Source organism: Nannospalax galili, unplaced genomic scaffold, assembly GCF_000622305.1.
Source record: "Nannospalax galili isolate Female #2095 unplaced genomic scaffold, S.galili_v1.0 scaffold278, whole genome shotgun sequence".
Taxonomy (NCBI): Eukaryota; Metazoa; Chordata; class Mammalia; order Rodentia; family Spalacidae; genus Nannospalax; species Nannospalax galili.
The window spans coordinates 7,726,780-7,735,112 of record NW_008347536.1 but is presented as its reverse complement, the minus strand read 5'-3'; positions in this window follow the sequence as shown (position 1 = coordinate 7,735,112).

Sequence of the window (8,333 nt, the reverse complement as noted above, 5' to 3'; positions counted from 1 at the left end):
AAACCAGTTAAAGATTTCATCTTACCCCATTCAGACTGGCTAAGATCAAGAGAACAAATGATACCAAATGTTGGAGAGGATGCAGGGAAAAGGGACCACTCATCCACTGCTGGTGGGGCTGCAAACTTGTTCAACCCCTGTGGAAAGCAGTGTGGAGAACTCTTAAAAAACTACAAATGAACCTCCCATTTGACCCAGTTATACCACACCTTTGCATATACCCAAAGAACTCATCCAATTGCAAAGACACTTGTACATCCATGTTTGTTGCTGCTCTTTCCACAATAGCCAAGAAATGGAAGCAACTTAAGTGTCCCTCAACTGATGAGTGGATAAGGAAAATGTGTTTTACTTAGCAGTAAAAGAATGATGAAATCATGAAATTTGCAGGTAAATGGATGGAACTAGAAACTGTTATACTAAGTGAAGTAACAGACTCAGAAAAAAAACGACATATGTTTTCCTTCATTTGTGGATCCTAGCACCAAATCCTGGTAAGTTAATATATATCGAGTCATAACTACAGGAACCAGGATCATGAAAAGGAACCAGGGAAGTAAAGGAAAAGAAAGAATCTGAAAGAGAAAAACAGTAGGAAAAAGGCCTTAATAAGGGATATATGGATAAAAATGGGGTTATTTTAAGGGGAGGGGTGAGGGAAGATTATACAAGGAAGTATGGGATAAAGGGAAAGAAGGAGCTCAAGAGAGGTGGGACCATAGGAGAAAAGTATTATTAAGGGAAAAATGGGAAAAATGGGGGCACCTTAAATGAGGAAACCATGGTGGAAGGGTCAGACAATGTGAGAGATAAATAAGGCTAATTAAAAAAGAGGGAACCATATTAGCCCAACAACCTACTGACAAATTATACATACAACTAAATCAAGGAATATAATATCTGCTTAGGCCCGATTTATTTGAGAACTTTTGGTCTTTGCCCAAGCTTTATCTACATGGCACATGGTAATTAAAAGTACCAGACTGGTGGAACTTACCTTCTTGGATGTTTAACAGACATACTTTGAGGCCTGTACTAATTAGGTCACAGTGATGTAAAGGACAATTTTTGCTCCTTGCCCTCCAAGGTAGACTAAACTCCAGCAGACTATGAGAATCTCTCAAAATGTCCTGTAACTGTTGTGAATCACCTGTCCTCTTGATCAAGGAGGCTGTGGAGATCCCACCAGATGGACTTGAACAAGTGTTCAGTCTACAAAGAGGAGGGTCAACACAGAGGAAACATTTCCTCCATGCTTCTAAGCAAAGCCAGCCATGGTTGAGATGGACCTTTGACTTATCTTCACATAGATGGAACTGGTAAAAGAAAGGAGCCAGGGGCTCCTCCCAAGCCAGTGCGACCCTCAAACGGCCTTAAGAGTAAACATAAATTAGTTTATCTGGGCCAACTGTAGGGTCTTAAATACCCAAAAGGAAAGTATAACCAAAGATTAAAGGGGTCAATTTAATTTTTTAAAAGTCCGTAAGTATAGCTAATGGCTACATAACAAGAAACAATGCCAGACAGGAGATATCTTCCTCTGAGTTGTTGGCCAGGTTATCCCAAGGGACTCCCAGACAGAAACCCAGCATAGAACTGGGAAAATAAACAGCAGACCCCAATCATATCTAAAGGAATATTGACAACTGATTGCTGCTAGATAAGGAGCTGCTGATCTTCCTAAAACAAGGATCTCTAGATAGGCTGACTAGATTCAGTGGGTTTGGGATGTGGGTATATAGATTAATAAGATTTTTGGGGATGTTCTGTATGATATACACACAAAAAAATCAACAAATTAAAATAATGAGTCATATTTGAGGGAGAAGCTTAAAATTTTATTTCATGTTAATTAGTAGAGGTGATAAACATTACCATCGAAATCTACCTGATAGCTTTATATCCATACTCAGGTGCCAAGGATCTGAGTGTAACTGACTGTGACTAGTTATAATCAGATTCATAGAGGTTAGAGGTGCATGTGCAAACATCTAAGTGTTAGTAGCATTAAAATGAGTCTTTCTGTAGGAAACAGCATATTTTAAAATGAAATGGAGATGTTTTTAAACGTTAAAGACTCATTCAATTTTATGTCTTACAGGGTTTATACTGAGTTCAATATTGTATAGCTGTATTAATTCAACTGTGAACCTAAAAATTACAGCCACCTTTGAGAGAGAGGTATCTCTGCTCTGGAAATTGTTGTTGAATATGTTAAAGCTGTAATGAAATGCTTCTTCTAAGCATGTGGTTATTAAATAAATAAAATTTATAAAGACTAAAAAATAAAAAAGAATAATTGGGACAGCATTGTTTGCATATTGAAGCTGTGAGCTTAGCTACTTATAAATGGAAAATGAATGAAAAAATGGTGGTACTTTAATAAATTGTAAGAAGATATATTCTTATGCTGCCATTTGTATAAAGTATCCCAACAAAAATGCTTTATATGTTGAAGAATATATATACGTGTGTGTGTGTGTGTGTGTGTGTGTGTGTGTGTATCTCTGAAGAAAAATAGAAAAAGTGCAATGTTTCAGAGTTCAGAGATTCCCTACATGACAGAGTGGACAAGTGGAAGAAACATAAGAATGAAATACTGCATTCTAACTTGTGGCTTCTGAATTTTTGTTCCATTAAAGTGTGATTGGCATTGTGATTGGCATAATTTTAATAATAATTTTTATATTTATTTCACACTTAAAATAACATTCCTATTTTCACCCTCAATGCATTTTTTAAATTTTTATTGAATTTTTGTGACTTTCATACAATACATCTTGATCACTTTTTTAGCATCCCTGAGAGACAAGCAAAGCAGGTACTCATATCAGTATTTCAGAACTAATGAATAGGTTTTGTCAACAGACTACAAATAATAGCCAGGATCACACTTTCAGAACACAGTGATCCTTGACTCTGAGGTTGGTAAAAATAATCACTCCTAATATCACATCTTTCAAATACAGGAAAATAACAAAGAATAACTTATCCAACTTTAAAAATGGCTATAAATTGAATTAATTTCACAAACCATAGATATGATTATGAATAACATTTTAGGAGCAGCTGAATTGTAAGGCATGATTAATTTTAATTTTTCTTTCTATAATATGGAAGCTAGATTTTTCCATAAGAAATGATCTTGTCCCCTCTTATGTCTCCAGAATCTTACCAGACACCTTTATTGAAGCACCAGGCTCAAAGTAACCCTGTACAATAATTCCTCCCTTCATTCCTGCTGTGCCCACTTGCCTCCTTCAATAATCCTCAAGACCCACCTCTCCATGAGATCTTATCTGGGTGAGATTCAGTAAGAGCCCCCTCCCATTGGCATCTGAACAAAGAAATGGACATACACATAAAACAGCATACAGAACATAACATACGACAAGAAAAGAAATGCCACAGGACACTTTACAGCCAAAAGAGTTAAAACAGAGATCACACCCACTGCATCTCTACTCCATTCCTCTCACCCACCTTCACTCTCTCTGCTACCAGCCTCGGACCCAGGTGGGCTCCAATTCTTAACTTCAGATTCCTGGGCTAACTTCCTAATCCAGACTAGCTGAACACACTATGATATTTCTAAGTCCCTCCCCAGGTGGTCTCCCCAATTCCAACTTCCCAACTTCTGGATCAGGGAGCTAGACCTACTCATCTAGGACACTGGCCAGTCTACTACCTTGCAAGACCTTGAACCACACACCAATTTATCTTCTGGACCTGAACAAAAAGTAACTAAGCTACATAAGCAATATTAATAGAACCAAAATTAAGTTAAACAGAAGTAGAATAGACATCCCTGTTGCACACATAACCAACAAAGAACATCCATATGTCCAAATGGCAATGCAAAAATACAAACAATATGAAAAATCCAAGCGAATATGTCTACAACAAAACCCAATAGTCTAATAGAGGTGCACACCAAATGAGATCCACCCTGAAGAACCCCAGAATGCAGAAAAAAAAAAAGAACAATCATAAACATGATCACAGAACTCCAAGAAAACAGAGACAAACAACTTAAAGAACTCAAATAGAAAAGGTATAAACTTATGATGGAAGCCCAAGAATAAACACATATGATGCATAATGAAATACCAAAAACAATTCATAACTTGAAATGTGAATTCACAAAAGAGATATAAATAGTGAAGAACTCAAATGGAAATGAACACAGGATTGAAAAACTCAATAAACTAACTAGAAAAAACAGAAGAAAGTCTCACAAGTAGAATGAATGAAATGGAAATCAGAATATCAACACTGGATGATAAAGTTGAAGACCTGGACTCCTTAAGCAAAGACTATGTAAAATTCAAAAAGCCATAGGAATGGAATACTGAGGAAATGTGGGACAACATGAAATGACCAAATCTACAAAGTGTAGGCTTACAAAAGTAGAAGAATCTCAAACAAATGGCATCGAACAGATCTTCAATAGGATTATAGAAGAAAACTTCCCTAAATTAAGGAAAGATGTACCTATAGAGATTCGACAAGTACATAGAACACCAATTAGACATGACATGAACAGAAATTCCCCACATAGTAATTATATTAAATGTAGAGAACAAAGAGAGAGACTCTTGAAACCTGCTTAAGGTAAACAAGTTACATATAAAGGAAAACCCTTCAGAATTACAGCTACCTTTTCAATGTAAACTATGAAAGCCAGAAGAGCCTGTACTAAAGTACTCCAAATTCTAAACAACCATAGATGCCAACCTTGAATACTTTATCCAGCAAAACTATCTACCAAGGTCGAAGGGGAATGGAAAATTTTTCATGACATAAATAGACTGAAAGAATTCATGTCATCCAAGCTGGTCTTACAGAGAGTACTTGAAGCAATACAAAGGACCAAAGAAAGGAATGAGTATATCCAAGAAGCTAAAGAAAGAAAAGAAAGTTATAACAATGGAAACACAAAATAGGGCCACAAACAAAGAAATTAAAATGATAGTATCTAAAACATACCTTTCAATAATAACACCACATTTCAATGGCCTCAGCTCCTCTTTCAAAAGACACAGGCTGGTGCAAAGGATCAAGAAAGAAATTTCATCTTTTGGTTGTCTTCAAGAAACTCCTCTCAACTTCAAGGATAGACACTATCTTAGGGTGAAAGGATGGAAACAATATTCCAAGCAAATGGCCCTAAGAAATAAGCATGTGTGGCAATTCTAATATCTGACAAAATAGGCTTCAAATTAAAACTCATCAGAAGAGATAAAGTGGGTCACTTCATTACAATTAATGGAACAATTGACCAAAAAGAACTACAGTTGTGAATACATATGCACCAAACTCTGAAGCACCTAATTTCATAAAATCAGTACCCCAGGACTACAAAACAGAGATTGACCCCAACTCAGTAATAATAGGTGACCTTAATACCCCACTATCTTCAATAGATAGATCAATTGGACAAAAAATAAACAGAAAGACATTTTAATTAAATGACATTTTTATGAAAAGGATCTAACAGAAATCTACAGGATATTCTTCCCAAGCACTAAAGAATACACTGTCTACTCAGCAGCTCATGCAAGTTATTCTAAAACTGATTAAATTTTGTGAAACAAAACAAATACAAAAAAATTAAATAATTCCATGCCTTCTATCAGACCACAGTGCAGTAAAGCTTATAATCAATAACCAAAAAGCCCTAGTCACTACACGAACTCTTGGAGATTAAACAACACACTCCTGAGTGATGAATGGGTCAAAGAAGAAATTAAGAAAGAAATAAGAGGATTCCTGAAACAAAATGAAAATGAGAACCCAATGCAACAAAACCTCGGGGACACCTTCAAAGCAGTCCTAAGAGGGAAGTTTATAGCTTTTAGTGCCTAAATTTAAAAAAAAATTAGAAAGAGCACATGTAACTGACTTGACAGTACAACTTAAGATGCTGGAAAGGCAAGAACAAACCAACCCCAAAACCAGTAGATGAGAAGAAATAACAGAAACCAAAGCAGAAATTAATGAAATAGAAACAAAGAAAACAATACAAGAAGATCAATGAATCTAAGAGCTGGTTCTTTGAAAGTCAAACAAAATAGACAGACCCATAGCCCAGTTAACCAAAAGAAAGAACAAATGCAAGTCAACAAAACGTGAGACAAAAGGGACAACATCAGAACAGACTCCAAAAACTCAGGACATTGTATGAAAATACTGTAAAATTCTATTCTCTACTAAATTTGAAAATCTAAACTAAATAGATGAATTTCTAAAACGATGCACACCGCCAAAGTTAAACCAAGAAATCAACAGCCTAAACCGACCCATAACAAACAAGAAAACAATACAAGAAGATCAATGAATCTAAGAGCTGGTTCTTTGAAAGGTCAAACAAAATAGACAGACCCATAGCCAGTTAACCAAAAGAAAGAGCAAATGCAAGTCAACAAAATGAGAGACAAAAGGGGCAACATCAGAACAGACTCCAAAAACTCAGGACATTGTACGAATATACTGTAAAATTCTATACTCTACTAAATTTGAAAATCTAAACTAAATAGATGAATTTCTAAAATGATACACACCACCAAAGTTAAACCAAGAAATCAACAGCCTAAACCGACCCATAACAATTAAGAAAATTGAAATAGTAAGACAAACTCTCCCAACTAAAAAAAAACCCAGGCCCAGATGTATTCATTGCAGAATTCTACCAGACATTCAAAGATGTACAACTGATTCTGCTTAAGTGATTCAAAAAGATAGAAACAGATGAGGAGTTCCCAAAATCATTTTATGAAGCTAGTGTCACCCTAATATGCAAACCAGGTAAAGATACAACAAAAGAGAAGACTATAGACCCATATTCTTAATAAACATAGATGCAAAGATACTCAACAAAATAATTTCAAACCCTATACAGATACAGATCAAAAAGATCATCCACTACTATCAAGTCAGCTTTATTCCAAAGATGAACAGACAGTTCAATATATGTAAAACAATAAATGTAATAAAACATATAAATGGACTTAAAGAAAAAAATCCAAGTGGTCACCTCAATAGATGCAGAAAATACCTTTGACAAAATCTAATATACATTCATGTTAAAAATTCTAGAAGAAATTGAACTGGAGGGAACATACTTCAACATAAAGCTATATACAACAAACCCATAGCCAACATCATTTTAAATGGAACTAAATTGGAAGCATTCCCATTAAAATCAGGACCCAAATAAGGTGTCCACTATGTCCACTTCTTTTCTATATAGTGATTGAAAGCCTTTCTAGAGCAATAACACAATAGAAGGAAATTAAAGGATTACCATTTGGAAAAGAAGAGGTCAAATTATCCCAATTTGCAGATGATATGCTATTGTATAGATCCAAAAAATTCCACTAGTATACTGTTAACAATGATTGATACTTTCAGCAATGGGGCAGGTTACAAAATCAACTTACAAAAATCAGTAGCCTTTCTATATACCAATAACAAGCCATCAGAAAAAGCATTCAAGGAAGCCCGATAAAAATGGGCAATAGACCTAAACAAAGAAATAAAAATTCCTAAGAGGCACCTTAAAAAGTGCTCAATGTCCTTAGTAATTAGAGAAAAGCAGATTAAAAACCCTCAATTTAAGATTCCATTTTACCCCAGTCAGATTAAGATTAAAAGAATGAAAGATTCCAAATGCTGGAGAGGATGTGGAGAAAGTGGAACACTCATTTATTGCTGGTGGGAATGCAAACTTGTGCAACCATTTTGGAAAACAGTGTAATGAACCTTCAAAAACCTAAAAATGAAGCTACCATATGATCCAGTTATATGACTCCTTGGCATATACTCAGAGGACTTGTCATACTGTAGAGATACCTGGGCATCCATGTTTGTTGCTGCTCTCTTCACAATAGCTAAGAAATGGAAACAACTTAAATATTCCTCAACTCACAAATGGATAATTAAAATGTGGTACATCTACAAAATGGAGTTCTACTCAGCAGTAAGAAAAGGTGAAATTATGAAATTTTCAGGTAGATGGATGGAACTCGAGAGTTATACTAAGTGAAGTAACACAAACACAGAAAAGCAAGCAACATATTTTCTCCCTCGTTTGTGACTTGTAGCACCAATCCCTTTTATGTGAGTATATAAATTCTGATGTAACACTAGGAGCCAGGAAAAGCAAAAGGATACATGGAGGTAAAGTAAAAAAATCTGATAGTAAGGAACAGCTGGGGGGGAAGTGAGGAAAGTGGAAGTATTTGGCAGGGAGGAGAGGAGGGAGCCCTGGTATGGGGAAGGGAGGGAAGTTAGGAGAAGGAGGATGGTGGGAGTTGTGTAGTATTAGGGGG